Genomic DNA, 21,049 nt, shown 5'->3' on the forward strand with positions numbered 1-21,049 from the left:
TTACTGACAACTTTTTCGACGAAGCGTCAGACTTGACCCTTCGGCATTTTGAACCGTTTTGCTACCTCGTGTTCCGTGTTTTGGGGCCACACCTCATTGGCACGTCCTATCAAAACAGATATTGTGCCCACTTAATGCAGGATTGCACATCAATGATATTTGGGTAATCCAACCGTCTGCAGCGCATACCCACATTGGGAATAGGCGAGGTTTTAAGGCTAGTGGGGAGGGCGCTTGGTATTCGCAGCCTATGTAAGCGAATAAAGATCCATCTTTTCCACCCCACCCCTTCTTCCTTCCTCAGCCTTCCCATCTTCGAGCTCCATCGCCCAAGCTTCGATCTTCCCCACTGCCACCAACCTCTCCAGCAATGTCCGGATCCGGCTCTCAAGGCAAGTGGGTGGCCTCCGTACACCTAGAGGTGGAGGCGTCCAAGAGGGGGAAGATATCCCTTTCGGACGACTCGGATTCAGATGCCGAAGCCATCCCCGAGTGGTGCCCCAGGTCGAAGCCCCTGGCCGATTTGGAAGTATCCAAGGATGCCTTACATATATCAGCATTTATGATTGTAGTTTTTAATACATTATATTGTGTGCTCCAGTCTGGCCCGCGATCTCCCCAACTATCATCATCTCTGGGGAACTCGCTGGAGCCAGGGATGGTGGAGAGCGAGACGCCTCTGAGAGCATCTCCGCCAACCGCTACGGACGACACCGAAGCTTTGTCCCGAAGAACCTCCCCGAGTCATGGAGAGGTGCAGGAGGCAGCCGAGACGGCGCCAAAGGGTAACGCCTCAGTTGCCGAGAACATGGGGGAACCAACCCCCATGGAGACTGGTGATAGGGGCCATGACCAATCCGGCCCCCAGCCAAACACTATTCCGGAGACCCACACGGCTCCGAAATCGAGCGAGCGACCCCCTTTGAAGGAGGGGGGAGCATCGACTCCACCGGTGACCTCCGTCAATCAGGAGGCGCCGAACACTTTGGTGGAAGCACTTTGTCGTGCTTCCGTCATGGAGGAGCACTGTACCCTGATGGGTATGGTGGTTGAGAAGATTCAGTCCGCCAAAAGTGGGCTAAACGAAGCCTTCACCAGCCTATTAACATGCTTTGAGGTATGCGATGTAATTTTCTAACCAATTTTAATAAAGGAATATGCCTGTGTATAGATAGTAGCCCTTGAGACTCTGTCCGACTTTGGAGAAGCCGGACAGAGGATCACATAGTGTTCGGAAGAGGTAACATATTACTCTATTGTATAACAAGCTTCCTTGCTGGCGCGAGCGCCCAGGCCGCCGAAGTTTCTGAACTCACTCGGAAGTTGCGGCTGGCTGATGAAGAAGTTGTCCGCACCAGCAAGCGGTTTGAGGAGACGCAAGGTATGCGTGCATGGAGGATTTTTTATCATGTATCTCCAATGGAATATCCAAAAATTATATATGTATTAGTCATTTTAAACTGACTAAAAATGTTATAAATATTCACAATTGGCGCTGCTGAGGTCAAGTCCCTCAAGAGCTTCCTAGCCAAAGCCAAGAAGGAGGCGGAGGTGAGCAAGGCGGCCGCTGACAAAGCGGCCAAGGATTTAGAGGAAGAGCGACCCACCCGCAGAAAACACGAGGCGCGGGTGGGGGAGGTTGAGTAGGAGCTCAAGGACGCCCCCACTAGGTGCGAGTCCTTGGAGCGGAAGAGTTCGGAGCAGGCCTCCAAGCTCACCAAAGCTCGTGAGAACCTGAAGGAAGCTCGGGTTGATGCCTAGGGCGCTCGCCAAGAGATCCAAGAGGCGAGGTGGATTGCGGCTGCTAAGGCTTTATCATGCAAAGTAGATATGCTAAGAAGAGATATACTTTACTAACCCGGGTTTGGAGTTCTCCAGGCGCCTTTGCGGATCAGTCGAGGAGTATTCCGTATGCTGTTGCATTCTTCTGAGCCGAAGAGGGGAGCTCAACGGAGAAGCTATTCTGGTCGCAATACCTTGCGCCAAAACTTCCAATGCCCGTGAGTGACCAGCTAAAGCAGCTATCTAAGCAGCACAGGGTGGCCGGACTGGCCATGAAGGATGTGATAATTTGTCTGTGGCCGGCCGTGGCCATATCTAGCAGCCACTTAGATCTCGTGAAGCGGCTGGTGGATGCGCTTCCTTGGATCGACACCCTCAAGCGGTCGCCCTGCATAGAAGGTTCCCAGATGGCCTTCGCCCACGTCAAGTTATAGTGGGCGAAGATGAAGACCGCCAAGATTGCCACCGCAGGGCCACCTGAAGGCAAGGAGCACCGACGCCCGGAGAGGTACTTTGACAAGGTCCTTGAAGGACCCCACATTGTAGAGGGCAGTGCTCGAAGGACATCATATTTGAATAATTGAGTCCGGTTTGTAAGAGTCATGTAATGAACTCATGATGTAAAAATGGTTATGCTTTTTATAATTAGTTTATCCTCCTATTTGGCCATTTATATGTCTGAAAGTTTACCAGTCGTGGGCTTCAGCCCCCACGTAAATATTATAGGGGTGTTCGGGAACGCATGACTGCACTTAATCCAACGCCTTGGTCCGATGTAGGAGGCGTCTTGCGGGGTGAACTAGGCAATCAGACTATGCGGCTTTAGTACTTTCACTTAGCCATAAGAGTCCATTAGTGGCGCTAAGTACTAGCCCCTCGTTGCATGACGGACAATCCGGAGTGTGGCGCCTTTTGCAACACGGCTGGTCGAAAACCCAACCCCTTGTATAACACGACATAAATCGCGAACGATTCGTAGTATAACACTAAGTCACCGGAGTGCTGACCCGTTCTCGCTCATCATGATAGTCAGTTTTTGGCTTTATCTACTGAGGTACTTAATCGGACGAACCGTAAATACAATCGCAGTAGTTCTCCCTTTACTACCTTAGCCGAACTTGCGAAACGTAAGGTGGCAAACACAGGAGCCGGGCAACCGAACTATAGACCAAAGACATGATTCGGAGCTGATGCATAGAATGCCATATCCGGGACGCCGAAGAGTTCCCTTATAGGTGTTCAGACTTAAGAATTTTGTGGGGCCGAATACAGCGCCAGGTATGAAGACCGTGTCGAACCACATACGTTAGTCGAACGTAAGGGGGAGCACAAATGACAAGGAAAAAACCCATGACCCAACCAAGAAGGTGATAATCATATGGGTCCTTTGTATCTTTATTGATACGTCGATGACAGGCAATGTTGTTCAATATTAAGGTCATATTGCATGCCCGAAGAGAAAAAGAAGAAATTTTACATAAGGGAAAGTCTAACCCAGGGCCTAAAAATCATAGTTCAGAAAAGAAACTCCAATGATGGCCTGTTGCACGTCTGCGCCTTTTCTCCCTAGAAGTAAGTCCTTTGAGAGGAGTATTTGATGGTTGGGACGCGCCACCCTTAAAAGGATTTCCTACGACAACCATCTCGCAAATAGGGCTCTTGATGAACTTGCATTTAAAAGCAAAAAGATATATGCGGTCCAACTATGGTCAAGCCGTGCAATGGACCTCTTGTGCAGTGAGCCTCCGGCGCCGCCCAAGGTATTTTTAGTGCATAATTATGTATGCATGGTACATAGGCCACAACCTGGTGGGGCGATCGGCGGAGGCCGAACTGCTAATCAATGTTCGGATCCGCTGATTTATCGCCGTTATGTGCGGACCGGACTCGTTTGCATACGTCATTGGCATTATTGGCCGGTAAACTGTTTGGCTAGATAATGCCGCCATATATTTCGGCTGCAAGGGTCGAAGTGTGCTCTTCAGTACGGAGTGAGCGCTCCATATTACAATTGACTGTAATAACTCCGCAAGGTCCGGGCATCCAAAGCTTCAAATAACCGTAGGGCAGGACTGCATCGAAGCGGGCGGAAGCAGTTCGTCCGAGCAGTGGATGGTAGCCACTACAAAAAGGGATGATGTCAAAGATTAACTCTTCGCTATGAAAGTTGTCTAGGGAGCCGAATACTACCTCCAATGTAATTGAGCCCGTACAACGGGCCTCCACTCCTGGTATCACAAATTTAAAGGTAGTGCTACTGGGCTTGATTCGTCATGGGTCGATCCCCATCTTACAGACAGTATCTTGATAGATCAAGTTGAGACTGCTTCCTCCGTCCATAAGAAATCTAGGTATCTGTCAATGATTGGATAGAGAACCAGGGCGGCTGAACCCCCGTGACGGATACTGGTTGGGTGGTCCCTGCGATCGAAGGTGATCGGACAGGCTGACCATGGGTTAAACTTGGGAGCGACTGGCTCTACGACATAGACATCCCGTAGTGCGCATTTGCGTTCCCTTGTGGGGATATGAGTGACATATATCATGTTCACTGTCTTCACCTCCGGGTGAAACTGCTTCTGACCCCCGGTGTTCAGCTGACGGGGCTTGTCATTGTCTTTGCTTGGAGGCCCTTTTCCCTTGTGTTTGGTATTGAATTTACCGGCATGTTTGAAAGCCCAACAATTCCTGTTGGTGTGGTTCGCAGGCTTATCGGGCGTACCATGAATCTGACAGGGCCTCTCGAGGATTTTATCCAAGATGGATGGCCCATCCTTGTTTCCTTTGAAATGTTTCTTTCGCTGACCGGACTTAGGGCCGTTGAATCCGGCATTAACTGTCGGCATCCTGCATTCGGGGGTATCCAGCCCTGCCTTCCTGCGGCCCACCATGTGGCTCCATCGACGACCTGGTATAGCCCAGCTTCAGCGTCAACAACTCAAGACCCTCGCGAGGGGCCAAGCCTTGCGAGGCAGATGACGCTAAGACCCCCGAGGGGATTGGCCTCCTCAGGCTGGCTCCTAAGGGGTGGAGAGTTCTATGCAGTTTACCTCACGAGGCTCAACTGTCGTGAGCCATGACGACCAAGGCCAGGCGGGCGCCAGGCGGGCGCAGAGCGCAGGTTTCCTCTTCGGTGCAAAGGAGGCAAGCCACAGGCGCGGAGTCCTGAGGAATCAGCCAAAGGTTTCCATTTCAATGCAACGAGACCGAGACCACTAGGACGACAGGACGGAGGTTATCGACGAGCCCGTCGCAGCGTCACGACCAAAGGCTTTTCGCAGGCGAGGACTACTTTTGTCAGGATAGACTGTAGTACTTGTCCCCTTTCAAATCATGTAGTTGTGGGATCCCTTCCCGCTCATATTTGGGAAGAGGACCAAGGCCACTATAAATAGGACTAGCCACCACCATAGAGGAGGACAAGAACAAGTAGAACTAGCGTACACCACACAAGCTCAAGAACACCTCACCTCCAAAGGCTTGTTCATCCACTGTACTAGCTCATCCTCAGCCCTTCGAGGAAATCCACCAAAACGCTAGAGTAGGGTATTACACCACAACGGTGGCCCAAACCAGGATAAACTATTGTGTCCCTTTGTCCCTTTGAGCTTGACGCGCTAGGCTTAGGAGGATCGCGAGTAGGCAGGCTGGGTAGGTTGAGATATCCGCACGCACCCCAGAGTTCGAACCTCTCAAGGGTTTGCGCATCCTATAATCTGACATTTGGCGTGCCAGGTAGGGGTGCGTCGGAATCTTCTTCCTTGGCTACTAGATCGTGCCGCTGACTCCGATGGAGGGCGCTCCTCTATCAGCCCAGGCGACACGCGTTCCTGAAGAAGCGCCAGGGCTCGCTGCTTCACCCTCTCCCCGCGGCGAGTGCAATGGCCACCCAAGTTCCGACCGGAGAGGCCGCCGCACTATGATGGTGCGACAGATTGGGCCCCCTTTCTTCAAGCATACGAGGAGGCAGTCTAGGCGGCCGAAAGAGATGATTAGGTGAAGGACAACTGGCTCCCCATGGCCCTTGTAGGCGCGCCGCATGCCTGGTTGCTCAACCTGCCAGCATCTTCCGTGGCCTCCTGGGAGGAGCTGCTCGACCTCTTCCTCGCCCACTACGCAGCACCGGCGCCCCCGGTCGTCGCAGCTCTCCTAGGTGGCTCGCAGGCACCACCTTCCGACCGCCACATCAAGCAGTTCTACCGGCGGGTAGGCACCACTCGGGTGAGCTCGGGGGCTCCCCCGGGCTGGGCGATACCCAAGGCCGACCTCACCTTCAGCCCCAAGGATCGCCCCGCTACTACGACGAGGAGCAGGCGTGCTCCCAATGCTTTGCACCCCCACCGTCTGCCATGTGGCAATCACCGAAACCCTCATCGACGGTGGAGCCGGCCTCAATGTGCTCTCCCCGGAGGCATTCGGCCTACTCCACATGCCGCCCAGCCGGCTCTGCCCCTCCAAGCCTTTCTCTGGGGTCGGCGACAGCTCCACCAGGCCTCTAGGGCAGATCCATCTCCCTGTCACCTTCGGGACCCGCGACAACTACCGCACCAAGCTCATCGACTTCGACGTCGCCAAAATCGACCTGTCGTACAATGCTATTCTGGGATACCCGGCCTTGGCTCAGTTTATGGCTGCGACCCACCCCGCATACGACCTGATGAAGATGCCTGGCAGCAACGGTGTCCTTACAGTGGCGGTGGACACCAAAGGCGCGCTACAGGCCCTCAAGATCGCCTTCAGGACAGCCGCGTCCGCGCTGCCCAACGAGGAGTGGGGTCAGGAGGCCCCGGAAGCAGCGCCGGCCCAAGAAGAAGCAATTGTTCTCCCAAGTGGAGCCGGGATGAAGCAAGTGCTAGTTTGTGAGGACGGGACGGCCAACGCCACCTTCACCATAGGGGCAGGCTTCCTGCAGGAACAAGAGGAGGCATTGATCAACTTTTTGCGAGCCAACAAGGATGTATTCGCTTCGGAACCCAAACACCTGGCTGGGGTCCCACGGGGGATAATCGGGCACCACCTGAGGGTATGTCCAAACGTGTGGCCAGTGAAGCAGAAGGCTCGCCGCCAGTCCACCGAGAAGCAGGCCTTCATTGTCCAGGAAACTCGTAAGCTACAAGCCGCAGGGGTCATTAGAGAGGTACGGTAGCTAGAGTGGCTGGCGAACCCCATCATCTTCCCCAAGAAAGGAGGGAAGGAACGCATGTGTGTCGACTTCACCAACCTCAACAAGGCTTTCCCGCAAGATCCCATCCCGCTCCCTCGCATCGAGCAGATCATCGACTCCACTGCCGAGTGCGACCTGTTGTGCTTCCTGGATGCCTTTTTTGGCTACCACCAGATCAAGATGGCTGTGGAGGATGTGGAGAAGATGGCATTTCTCACCCCCTGCGGGATGTACTGCTACACCTGCATGCCCTTCGGGCTGCGTAATGTCGGGGCAACCTTGCAGCGAATGATGCATATCGCCCTGGGTTCGCAGCTCGGGAGGAACGCAGAGGCCTATGTTGATGATATAGTGGTGAAGTCTCGGGAGGGCAGGACCCTGATAGAAGATCTGGAGGAGATGTTCGCCAGCCTGCGCAGGGTGGATCTTCGGCTTAACCCTGAGAAGTGTGTGTTCGGGGTCCCTTCGTGAAAGCTGTTGGGCTTCTTGGTGTCGCACGGAGGGATTGAGGCCAACCTAGAGAAGGTCAAGGTGATAGAGGACATGAACCCCACACACAGACCCTGAAGGAGATGCAAAAGCTTGCGAGATGCGTAACCTCACTTGGGCATTTCATTTCCAAGCTTGGGGAGCGCGCCCTCCCGTTTTTCAAGCTGATGAAGAGGAAGGAGCCATTCGAGTGGACCCCAGGGGCAGATGCAGCCTTCGAGGACCTCAAGAGATATTTGACTAGCCTGCCAATGATGGTGGCACCGCGCCCTCTCGAGCCCTTGGTGCTCTATCTGGCAGCCACCCCTCACTCAGCCAGCGCCACCCTGGTGGCACTGAGGAAGGAATGCCCGAACAAGAAACCCCAATAGGATGCACAACCATCAAGCAAGGCACAACACCCTCAGGACGATGGATCTGGGGCCTCGACCGACCCGGTGGTCGACATTCCTCCTGAGGTCACGATTGATCCCGCGGCTATCAAGGCTCCCGAGGGCGGGCCTCGTGAAGCCATGGAGGACTTGCGTCCTCGTGAAGAACAAGACTCCGCTGATGCCTCCCTCCTCGTCGAGCATCGTGTCTACTTCATCAGCACGGTACTAAGGGAGGCCCAGGCATGCTACCCCATGCCTCAGTAGCTCCTGCTCGCACTCCTGGTCGCCTCTAGGAAACTGTGCCACTACTTTCAAGGCCACCCCATAAAGGTTGTTTCTGCGTACCCGCTGGAGAGGTTGCTCAGGAGCTCGAATGCAGCCGGGCGGGTTGGTGAATGGAACATTGAGCTTCAGGCATTCAATCTTGAGTTCAGCACCGCCGAGTGGACTGACGCACCCGGCCACGGAGTAGGCGAGGACTGCTCCCTCCTGCCAGGAGACAAGCAGCCGGATGGATGGATCATGTACTTCGACGGGGCGTTTACGCGAGAAGGCGTGGGAGTGGGGGCTGTCCTCATCTCACCCACCAAGGACAAGCTCTGTTATGCAGTGCAACTCTGCTTTCAGCAGGGCGAGAAAGTCTCCAACAATATTGCAAAATTCAAAGGCTTGCTCGCTGGCCTCAGGGCCGCGGCTGCACTGGGAGTGAAGCGCCTCACCATCAAGGGCGACTATCAGCTTCTCATAAACTTCTCCAATAAGGAGTACACGCCTAAGGACAAGCACATGGAGGCGTACCTACAAGAAGTGTGCAAGATGGAGAGGCAGTTCATGGGCATGGAGCTGCAGCACGTGCCGCGCGAAACGAACAAGGAAGCCGACGACATCGCCAAGAGGGCCTCCCACAGGCTCACTCAGGAGCCGGGAGTGTTTGAGGAGCGGCTCTTCAAGCCATCTGCAACCCCCCACGCCACGGCTCCAGCACCGCCTCCGGAAGACTTGCGACGGGCACCCGAGACAGGCGCCTCATCCTGTGGTCACCCCTCGGGAGCCTGCCTGCTGCTGGTGCTCGAGCCTTAGGAAGGATGTTGGACCAAAGAGTTCAAGGCATACTTGCTTCAAGGGAACTTGCCAGAGAAGGAGGAGGACGCCGAGCGTGTGGCCCATTAGGCCATCGCGTACTGCATCAAGGATGGTGAGTTATATCGCAAGAGGCCCAATGACCTTTCGTTGCGGTGCATCTCTAGGGAACAGGGGCTTGAGCTGCTAGCGGACATACATGGTGGGGACTGCGTGCATCATTCCTCGTCATGCACTCTAGTGGGCAAGGCATTCTGCAGCGGCTTTTACTGTCCCACCATGCTCAACGATGCTACAGAGCTGGTGCGCTCCTGTGAAGTATGCCAGCTTCACTCCAAGCAGATCAGCCAACCCGCACAGGGCCTCCAGACAATCCCGCTCACATGGTCATTCGCGGTCTGGGGGCTGGACATCTTGGGACTGTTCCCTCGGGCGCCAGGGGGCTACCGATACCTCTACGTCGACATCGACAAGTTCACCAAGTGGGCAGAGGTAGAAGCTGTGCACACCATCCTAGCTGGATCGACCTTCAAGTTCATCAAGGGAATCGTGAGCCGATTTGGAGTCCCCAACCACATCATCACCGATAACGGCTCGTAGTTCACCAGAGACCTTTTCAAAACATACTGTCCTAACCTTGGAATGCAGATCTGCTATGCCTCAGTAGCACACCCACTGAGCAATGGCTAGGCCGAGAGGGCCAATGCAGTAGTCCTGAGGGGCCTCAAGACCCGGACCTTCAAGAAGAAGCTCGAGGCCTACGGCAGGGGCTGGCTCGACGACTTATAGTCCATGTTGTGGTCCATCTGCACCACCGCGACCAAGCCAATAGGAGAGACGCCATTCTTCCTTGTCTACGGAGCAGAGGTGGTCCTCCCTCACGAGGTCAAGCATCGCTCCACGCGGGTCCTGTCGTTCGATGAGACGCGGTAGGACGCCACGTGGGGGATGGATATCATGCTGGGAAGGAACGCCGTCGTCAAGCCTCACTCCGGGCGGCGAGGTACCAGTAGGCGCTGCGGCGGTACCACTACCGTAGCGTCCGCTCTCAGACGTTAGAGGTGGGCAACCTCGTCCTGAGGTGGGTGCTCTCCAGGGAGAGGCTGCACAAGCTCTCTCCCATGTGGGAGGGCCCGTTTAGGATTGCACATGTCTCCAGGCCTGGCGCCGCGCGCCTGGAGACACAGGATGGGATCCCCATCCAGAACGCCTGGAACATCTAGAACCTCCGGAAGTTCTACCCCTGAAGAAAAGCTCCAGCCTGTGAAGGTCTCCGCTCGTGACACTCGCACGTAATAAGGACTGGGGTTGTACATGTTGGGGAACGTAGTAATTTCAAAAATATTCCTACGTACACGCAAGATCATGGTGATGGCATAGCAACAAGAGGAGGAGTGTATCTTCATACCCTTGAAGATCGCTAAGCGGAAGCGTTTATCAACGCGGTACGTCTTCACGATCCGACCGATCCAAGTACCGAACGCACAGCACCTCCGAGTTCTGCACACGTTCAGCTCGATGACGTCCTCGCCTTCTCGATCCAGCAAGACGGGCAAAGTAGTAGATGAGTTCCGGCAGCACGACGGCATGGTGACGGTGTTGGTGAAGAACAATCTCCGCAGGGCTTCGCCTAAGCACTACGGAAACTATGACGGAGGATAAACTAGAGGGGACGGGGTTGCTGGCACACGGCTTGGTGTTTCTTGATGTGTCTTTGGTGCTAGCCCTACCCTCTATTTATATGTTGAGCCTTGGGGTCGAAACTTGGGGTAAAAGCCTCCACAAAGTCGGTTTCACCCGAAAGGCAAGAGTCCTTCTCGGACTCCAGGGCCAGACGCCAGGGTTCCTGGCTTCTGGACCCATACGCCAGGGACCCTGGCGTCTGGCCCCTGGACTCCGCAAAACTTCCTTTTGCACTTTCCAAAAACCTTGTGGGATTTCCCCTTTGGCCCAAATAACGTGTTCTCGTTCCCAAACATTTCGGGAAACATCCGGAACCCCTTCCGGTGAATTCCGGAACTCTTCCGGAGATCAAACACTATTATCCCATATATCAAACTTTATCTCCGGACCATTCCGGAGTTCCTCGTCATGTCCATGATCTCATCCGGGATTCCGAACAACATTCAGTTACCAACATACATAACTCATATAATACTATATCGTCAACGAAACGTTAAGAGTGCGGACCCTACGGGTTCGAGAACTATGTAGACATGACCTAGAACTTGTTTCCGGTCAATAACCAACAGCGGGACCTGGATGCCCATATTGGCTCCCACATATTCTACGAAGATCTTTATCGGTCAAACCGCATAACAACATACGTTGTTCCCTGTGTCATCGGTATGTTACTTGCCCAAGATTTGATCGTCGGTATCCAATACCTAGTTCAATCTCGTTACCGGCAAGTCTGTTTACTCGTTATGTAATACATCATTCCGTAACTAACTCATTAGCTACATTGCTTGCAAGGCTTATAGTGATGTGCATTACTGAGAGGGCCCAGAGATACCTCTCCGACAATCGGAGTGACAAAACCTAATCTCGAAATACGCCAACCCAACATGTACCTTCGGAGACACCTGTAGTACTCCTTTATAATCACCCAGTTACGTTGTGACGTTTGGTAGCACCCAAAGTGTTCCTCCAGTAAACGGGAGTTGCATAATCTCATAGTTACAGGAACATGTATAAGTCATGAAGAAAGCAATAGCAATATACTAAACGATCAAGTGCTAGGCTAACGGAATGGGTCATGTCAATCACATCATTCTCCTAATGATGTGATCCCGTTAATCAAATGACAACACATGTCTATGGTTAGGAAACATAACCATCTTTGATTAATGAGCTAGTCAAGTAGAGGCATACTAGTGACTATATGTTTGTCTATGTATTCACACATGTATCATGTTTCCGGTTAATACAATTCTAGCATGAATAATAAACATTTATCATGATATAAGGAAATAAATAATAACTTTATTATTGCCTCTAGGGCATATTTCCTTTAGTACATGCCCCAGATTCTCCTGAGAGTCGCCCTGGAGCCTCATGGGGGCTCCCTCCCACGTCTTAGTGGCAGCACTTAGCTCCGCACTGGTGAGAAGACTAGATTAGGTGTCGGACGCTGCTGTTCATTTGCTTTCCGAAGTTGCTTGATGTTTTTAGTAATCTTTCAATGGATTTGGTATTCTCGAGCACTCGTTCCTTGAGTTGTTTCCTTTTCCTGAGTTGTTTTTGGCCTAAGAGCATGAGAGAGGTCGTAGTCGCCCGCCACTTCTTCTCGTGGGCCTCGCGCGTGGGGCTAGGTAGGTGTGTGCACCATGGGCTTGCCTCTATGCGCACGCACCATCCGAACCCTGGTATTTCGTCTTCATCCTTGTGAGGGGCCCTCGATCGAGTCCACGGGCACAAGCACCCCTCATGTCTGTGCCCCCCGGGGAGCGCGACACGGTGCATCAGATCCGGGCTAATCTATGGCAGGTGGCTCGCGTAAGGAGGAGTGAGCCGCTTGACAGTTTTTCTCTTCCTTCAAAGACAGCTCTACCCTGCCGCGGCTCCTAAGACCCCAAGGCGTGTCTTCTGGGGGCTGTGCCCAAGGCTCCCCGAAGAAGGGGGCCTCGTCAAGTACCCAAGGCCAGGTTCTCATGAGGAGAAAAGCGACTGCACATACCAAGCTAAGCTTTCCTACCTTAACTCACCCAGACCGCAAACATTACAGCACAACATCAAGATAGCAAGCATAGCAGAAAAGGCACAACTGCCACAGTTCATTACACGCCCCCGCAGGGTACATCTTTCTTTTTTCGAGTTACAAGAGAAAGGAAAGGCTAAACAAAGAGGGCCCGAAGGCGTACGAGCTTAGCACCGGCGCCGCATCCTCAAGCAGCGCCTCAAGGCGGCCCAGCGCTTCACCCGTTCTCCCATAGGAGATCGGGGGTCGCCGGCCTTGAGTCCAAGTTCGCCGGCTCCTAGTTTCATGCCGGGATCCACTCCAGCTTCACTGGAGTGCCACGACAAGATGAATCCCCGACATCCTCAACTCGAGCACGACGACGCGGGGCTGGTCGTAGCCGCCACTACTCGAGCTCTCACCTGAGGAAGAACTGTCGTCATGGGAGGAAGAGCGTGCGTCGCCAAGACCAGGATCGCCGTCACCACCATCGTCGTCAATGTCATCCTCCGGGAAGCACCCTACGTGGCGGCCGTCCTCCCTGAACACCCTCACATTGAGGGACGCCAGGTTATCGTACTTGAAGTGGAGGGTGCACCTTCTGCCCAGGCCATGCGCGCGGGCAAAGGTTTGCCAGCCACGGGTCAGGACCACGCTGCCGGAGATGGTGACCTCGGTACCAACCCACGAAGCCCTACTGCAGCAACCGTCAGCCTGCAGCCAGAGACCATCGAGCCCCTAAGAAGGAAGCTCGCCAGAGAAGAAGCGCGGGAGGCAGAGTGAGGTGCCGGCCGGGCTCTCCTACCACCCCACGAACTCAAGAAGCACGTCTAGCAAGGAGAAGCGCGGCCTAGGCGGGTGCATGATCACAGCACGCCTCCCTTCGTCATGGCGGCTGCTCCGAAGCCGGTGGCCCCTGCCACGGGAAGAGGTGCCAAAGCGGGCGCCAAGAGCAACGCCGCGTTTGGGGGGTGCGTGCCCGCACCCCCTAGAAGCCGCCGGAGGAGCCGCAAGGTACTTGTCGGGGCGGCCGTGGCCCCTCTTAGGAGGTGGAGAGGCTGGCCCCTCCTTAGAGGCTTTCCCCTTCTCGGCCACCGGAAACCTCCTCGGCGACGCCATGAGAGCAAGACGAAGGAGAGATGGGCGGGGGGCTCTGCCCCTCCCTCACATTTATAGCCAAGGGAGGCCAACCGCCGGCCTGCACGACCTTGTGCCATCATGACCTTCTGCATGCCACATCAACCAGTCAAGTTGAGAAGTTACCGAGGCAGCATGGGGAAGCAGAGTCACACACGTCCCATCAATCGCCACGCGTCATCAAGGCAGCACGCGGTTAGGGCCCGCGGTGCTCCAGACTTGCACTTTGGCTTCGCTTGGAAGCCAAGCCCGAGCGTGCCTTGGGCCTGGGGGCTACTGTCGGCGTCCTGGATTTGGGGGTATCCAGCCTTGCCTGCCTGCGGCCCACCACGTGGCTCCATCGACGGCCTGGTATGGCCCAGATTCAGCGCCAACAACTCAAGACCCTCGCGAGGGGCCAAGCCTCGCGAGGCGGATGACGCTAAGACCCCCGAGGGGATCGGCCTCCTCAGGCTAGCTCCTGAGGGGTGGAGAGTTCTATGCAGGTTACCTCACGAGGCTTATCTGACGTGAGCCATGACGACCAAGGCCAGGCGGGCGCCAGGCGGGCACAAAGCGCAGGTTTCCTATTTGGTGCAAAGGAGGCAAGCCACAGGCGCGGAGTCCCGAGGAATCAACCAAAGGTTTCCATTTCAGTGCCACGAGACCGAGACCACCATGACGACACGATGGAGGGCATCGACGATCCCAACACAGTGTCACGACCACAGGATTTTCGTAGGTGAGGACTACTTTTGTCAGGATAGACTGTACTACTTGTCCCCTTTCAAATCCGGCCGTTGTGGGATCCCTTCCTGCTCATATTTGGGAAGAGGAGCAAGGGCACTATAAATAGGACTAGCCACCACCATATAGGAGGACAAGAACAAGTAGAACTAGCGTTCACCACACCAGGTCAAGAACACCTCACCTCCTGAGGCTTGTTCATCCACTGTACTAGCTCATCCTCAGCCCTTCGAGGTAATCCACCAAAACGCTGGAGTAGGGTATTACACCACAAGGGTGGCCCGAACCAGGATAAACTGTTGTGTCCCTTTGTCCCTTTGAGCTTGATGCGCTAGGCTTAGGAGGATCGCGAGTAGGTAGTTGGGTAGGTTGAGATCTCCGCACACACCCTAGAGTTCGAACCTCTCAAGGGTTTGCAGATCCCGTAATCTGACATTAACTATCGTATCGTCTTTGTCATAATTGTTGTTGTTCTGACATTTGTTTTTATTGTGGCGCGGTTTACTATTGCCATCCCGCACCTCATAAGTGCTAGGGTCACTAGAGCTATTGCTTCTACAAGCCAACCAGCTGTCTTCGCCCACACAAAAGCGGGTCATGAGTGTCGTTAAGGCTTCCACGGTCTTCGGCTTTTCCTGCCCAAGGTGTCGGGCAAGCCATTCGTCGTGAACACTATGTTTAAAGGCCGCTAAGGCTTCAGCGTCCAGACAGTCTACTACTTGGTTCTTTTTAGTTAAGAACCGATTCCAAAGTTTGCAGGCTGATTCGCTCGGCTACTGAATAATGTGACTCAAGTCATCAGCATCCGGTGGCCGGACATAAGTGCCCTAAAAGTTGGCCCAAAAAGCAACTTCAAAATCTTCCCAAGTTCCAATGGAGTTTTCTGGGAGGCTGTTTAGCCAGTGTCGTGCTGGTCCTTTCAGCTTTAGAGGAAGATATTTGATGGAGTGGAGATCATCTCCTCGAGCCATGTGAATGTGGAGAAGAAAATCTTCAATCCAGATGGCCGGATCCGTCGTTCCATCGTACTGTTCGATGCTTACGGGTTTAAACCCTTCCAGAAATTGATGTTCCATTACCTCATTGGTGAAACGTAGGGGGTGTGCGGCCCCTCTATATCATGCAGTCGTGGCGGAGATCGGCTGACATCTGAGTTTGGTTCTGATCCCGAACATAGTAACGGTCGTCACGCCGGGCTTCATAGCCATTGTCTCGCGCCGGGGCACGATCCCTTGATCCGTATATTGATCTGGTATGACCAACTTTATTGGCAAGGTCACGTTGCAAGTCATACGTGTATTCGGTGGCTGCCATCTCCCTGCCTCTTCGGCGAGGGGTGCGGGTTGGTGTTTGGCTTGATATGCCAGTTTATCCCGCCCACGTGGTGGTCGGTCTGGTTGGTCTGCCTGATTATACTTCGACGGTATTGGCTCGAGGGCTTCATCGTCAAATTGGTAGCAGTTTGTGGTTAGGGTAACTTTTAACAGGTCGCTCATGGCCGTATTGCTCAGTGGCCAAGTCCTTAGTCCACCTTTCATTCAGCATATCTTGCTCGGCTTTGAGCTACTGCGGCTGCTTCTTCAGGCTCTGGGCTGTAGCAATGAGCTATCACTTGAAGCGTTCTTGGTCGAGGGGTTCCTCTAGGACAATGAAGTCTTTGTCACCAAGGCTAACCTCCTCTTCGGATTCTGGCATGTAGTTGTTGTCCTTTGCATCTTATTTGTCAGCGTGTCTAGGGTTATATTCACCCTCTTCCCTTTCATCCTATTCGGACGTGGGCTCGATGGGTTATTCGAGATCTTAGGCATCGTTCGGAGTCTCATTATCTCCAGTGCCGGTATTGCTATCCTTCGCCCGACACGATCGTGAACGGCGCCGCTGAGGTCGGCGCTTTGGTGGTTTGTTGACGGGTTTGTCCTCATCTGGGCTTGGATTATCCTCGTCGTTTCTTTTTATCCGGAGTGTCCACCATGTACACATCGTAGGTTGAGGTGGCCGTCCAATGCCCCGTGATGGGTGGGACTTGGCTTGGTTCAGCGTCGACATCGCCGTCCATGCCGCCGATGTTTTCAGACGCATAGTCCATCATGTCGGTTAAGTCCTCGATAGTGGCTATCAAGTGGGTGGTGGGTGGGGCATAAAATTCCCCACTCTCGGATCCCAGTCCAAGTTGGGTATAGTTCAGAGGTAAGGCCTCCGTGATGGGGAGAGACTACATCAATCCCAATGCTTTGTCTAAGAGCGGAAGTGGGACCGGAAACTGTGGCTCTGCTGGGCTAAGTTCGGCATGGGAAGCCTAATCGGACCCGCGGAGTGCAGACTTTGGCAGTTCAGGATGGTTACCCAGAGCCAAGTCTAAGATTGCATCTGAGTCTTCAGTCGGGAGTTCCACAAGGGGAAGAAGTCCGGCGGGGCTCTCGCCCCTGTCTTCGGACGGTGAGACCTGCCCAGGATCTAAAGCCGAGGTGGGTATGGGAGTTGACCCCTGGACGGGATCTAACAGTGGATCCGAAGAGTCTCCTTGGAGGGGACACAGAGTGGCAGCCGGGGCTGCAAACCCGTCGAAGACCATGTCTCCTCGGATGTTAGCAACATAGTTCAGGTTTCCAAACCTGATCTGGTGGCCGGGGGCATAACTGTCGACCTGCTCGAGGCGGCCGATCGAGTTGGCACAAAGCACCAAGCCATCAAACACAAAAAATTGCCCAGGGAGATAGGTTTCCGTGGATGCAGCATCATCATTGATGAATAGGTCAGCCATCAATCCTTGTGTCGATCATACAGCGGAGCCCTCAATGAAAGCACCAATTTCGGTGTCAAAACCGGTAGGAGGGGCCCAAGTTGTATGTTCGTGGACCAATGGTAACTATGCGCAAAGGACACAGTGTTTACCCAGGTTCAGGCCCTCTTAATGGAGGTAAAACCCTAATCCTGGTTGACTATATTCGAGGGTATAGGGGTTACAAGAGTTGATCTACCTCGAGATCGATTCGGCTAACCCTAGATCAGCTAGCTTAGCAATGTTGTGATCCTGCCTCCGATCTACCCTCCGTTTTATATAGACACCCGAGGGGCTTAGGGTTGTACAAAGTCGGCTTTACAGAAAGGAATAGGATATTCGGACACCTATACTTGCCATCCACGCATATGGGAGTCCCCACCGGACACAAAAGATAATCTTCTGTCTTGTATCTTGACGGCCCATCAGTCCAGCCCACATCTATAGACTGGACGCCCAAGGACCCCCTAGTCTAGGACTCCCATAGTGGTGAACCCACTAAATTTCCCAAAGCGTTAAGGGCGCATCAAGAAATTCCTACCGGTAATCGTATCAAGGACGAATCTATAACAAGAGGTAGTGCCCACTTAAAAACAACAAAGAAGAACTACGGTAGATTGCTTACGGATAGATCTATTATGAGCATTGCAAATCCTATAGAGAGCATCTTTTAGAACCTTGTTCTCGGGGGTGCACACAATACAGGAAGAAATATCCATAGTGACAAAAAACTGGTAGACAAGCTTGCACACAAAAACAGATCTGACAAAAAAAGGTGAACGAAAAAGAGGGCGAATAAAACGGCAAATTTTTGTGAAGTGGGGGAGAGGAAAATGAGAGGCAAATGGCAAATAATGTAAATTTCAAGGAGATGAGATTTGTGATTAGAAACCTGGTTGATGTTGAAGATCCTCCCCGACAACGGCGCCAGAAGTTCCTTTTGATGTCTGCTAGAACTACGTCGGTATTTCCCCAAAGAGGAAGGGATGATACAATATAGCGAAAGAAGGTATTTCCCTTAGTGATGAGACGAAGGTTATCGAACCAGTAGGAGAACCGCCTCACACCACGTAAACAGCACCTGCACACAAATAACAAATACTCGCAACCCAACGTGTAAAAGGGGTTGTCAATCCCTTTCGGGTACGGCGCCTCAGGATAGGCAAATAACGTGAGGTAACGGTGGTAGATAGGATAAATAGATTGCGGAACAAATAAATTGCAGCAAGGTATTTTTGTATTTTTGGCTTAATAGATCTTAAAATAAATGCAAAGGAAAATAGACCGCAAAGGCAAATATGATGAAAAGAGACCAGGGGGCCGTAGGTTTCACTACTGGCTTCTCTTCAAAAAAATAGCAAACGATGGGAAAACAATTACTGTTGGGCAATTGATAGAACTTCAAATAATCATGATGATATCCAGGCAATGATCATTATATGGGTATCACGTCCAAGATTAGTAGACCGACTCCTTCCTGCATCTACTGCTATTACTCCACACATCGATTGCTATGCAGCATGCATCTAGTGTATTAAGTTCATGGAGAAACGGAGTAATGCAATAAGAACGATGACATGATGTAGACAAGATCTATTTATGTAGAAATAGACCCCATCTTCTTATCCTTAATAGAAACGATACATACGTGTCATTTCCCCTTCTGTCACTAGGATCAAGCACCGTAAGATCGAACCCATCACAAAGCACCTCTTCCCATTGCATGATAAATAGATCAAGTTGGCCAAACAAAGCCCAAATATCAGGGAAGAAATACGAGGCTATAAGAAATCATGCATATAAGTGATCAAAGAAGACTCAAATAACTTTCATGGATAAAAACATAGATTTGATCATAATCTCAAAGTTCATCGGATCCTAAGAAACACAACGCAAAAAGACTTACATCACATGGATCTCCAAGATACCATTGTATTGATAATCAAGAGAGAAAGAGAGAGAGAGAGAGAGAGAGAGAGAGAGAGAGAGAGAGAGGAAGCCATCTAGATACTAACTACGGACCCCTTAGTCTACAAAGAACTACTCACACATCATTGGAGAGGCACCAATGGACATGATGCACCCCTCCGAGAAGGTTTCTAGATTGGATTTTGTGTTTCTGGACTCTGCGGCGACTAGAATTGATTTTCGTCGACTCTCCTAGGGTTTCTGGAATATTGGGGTATTTAAAGAGCAAAGAGGCGGTTCAGGGGGCACCCGAGGTGGGCACAACCCACCGGGCGCGCCTGGGCCTTCAGGCGTGCCCTGGTGGGTTGTGCTCCCCTCAGAGCACCCAGGCACGCCCTGGTGGGTTGTGCTCCCATCGGAGCACCCCCAGGTGCTTTCCTGACCCACTGAATGTCTTCTGGCCCAAAAAAATCTTCAAAAAGTTTCACTGCGTTTGGACTCCGTTTGGTATTGATTTCCTGCAATGTAAAAAACATGCAGAAAACAACAACTGGCACTGGGCACTATGTCAATAGGTTAGTACCAAAAATGATATAAAATGACTATAAAATGATTGTAAAACATCAAAGAATGATAATATAATAGCATGGAACAATCAAAAATTATAGATACGTTGGAGATGTATCAGTGCACTAATTGAAGGGCACATGCTAACCTATACCAATGTTGATGACCCCCACAAACAGACCACCATGGCTAAATACACCGACCGGCCAGAGTCTTGCCTTTGTTTTAGCCATGGACGCTAGCTCTTGAGTAGAATAGAGCAGGTGGAGGAGGATAGCCACAGCAGGAATGGAGGTGTGACGCCCGGATAATTAAGCTACAGTGATCCCCGCTAATGAAGGCCACGTCGCCTCAGTTACTGTGGATAAACTCACGTTAGTTCGAAACCTAGTTCGAATTTCAAATTTAGAACAAAGGCAAACAAAAAGAAATTCAAACATTAAAACAAAAATGTTTGGGGTGTGCCAATTAATGCCTAGATATTTATGGTGATGAAACCACGCTTTTACAGAATGCCTAAATACTTTAAAATGAACTAGCACAAGTGCACGTGCGTTGCAACGGGAGAAAATTTTGACCTGGATTCAAATTTAATGAGAATTGTAAAATGCGGCTCATTTTACAAATCTGCTTGGCGCGCCACTTCTTCTATCCAACTCTAACAAATTTTGTATGAATATAGATAGAAGGGAACATAATTCTAAAACATATAGTTCACTTCATATTTTGTCCTATTCCTCTTTCCTCGAGTAGCAGGTATTACTCGTATTTGTAGTGATATATAAGAAAAATAATGTTATTGCCATCATGTCCTCCAGAGTTTCAGTAAAAGAACAAAAAGAAAAATAGCTAGAATGAAGAATGGAGGGAAAAACTTGTGGAACTCACAAATTTTTGTTAATTCCCTCACTTCAGAACTGTTCAATTAAGTTGTGGAAAAAATGTGATGTTCAATTAACACGCTCGATTTTTCGTTTAAAATAAGATTAGTAATAGAAATTTAAATAAAATAACATAGCGCAATGATTAATTTTCCACAATCCCGTTTAAGTAGGAGTCACTTTTGTTTTGCGCCCATTTTCCCAGGCTCTTGAATATCGGCAATCAAATCTCCCACAATCTCGCTTTAGTTTGGAGTTTTTTTGCGGCTGTTCAATCTAGTTTTCCACATTCCTGCTTTCAGTTAGGCCAGAAATCCCAGGAATGCAGTGTGCAATCAAGCCATGAAATCAACTGTCCCACACAATCCCGCTTTATTATTATATTACTCAATTCCTTCCTTTTATTATTATATTATACTCGAGCATCATGAAGCGTGCATGTGCATCCTTCCTTTTATGTCAATGCCCAAGGCATCCCCTGGC

Source organism: Triticum dicoccoides, chromosome 6B (genome assembly GCF_002162155.2).
Source record: "Triticum dicoccoides isolate Atlit2015 ecotype Zavitan chromosome 6B, WEW_v2.0, whole genome shotgun sequence".
NCBI lineage: Eukaryota > Viridiplantae > Streptophyta > Magnoliopsida > Poales > Poaceae > Triticum > Triticum dicoccoides.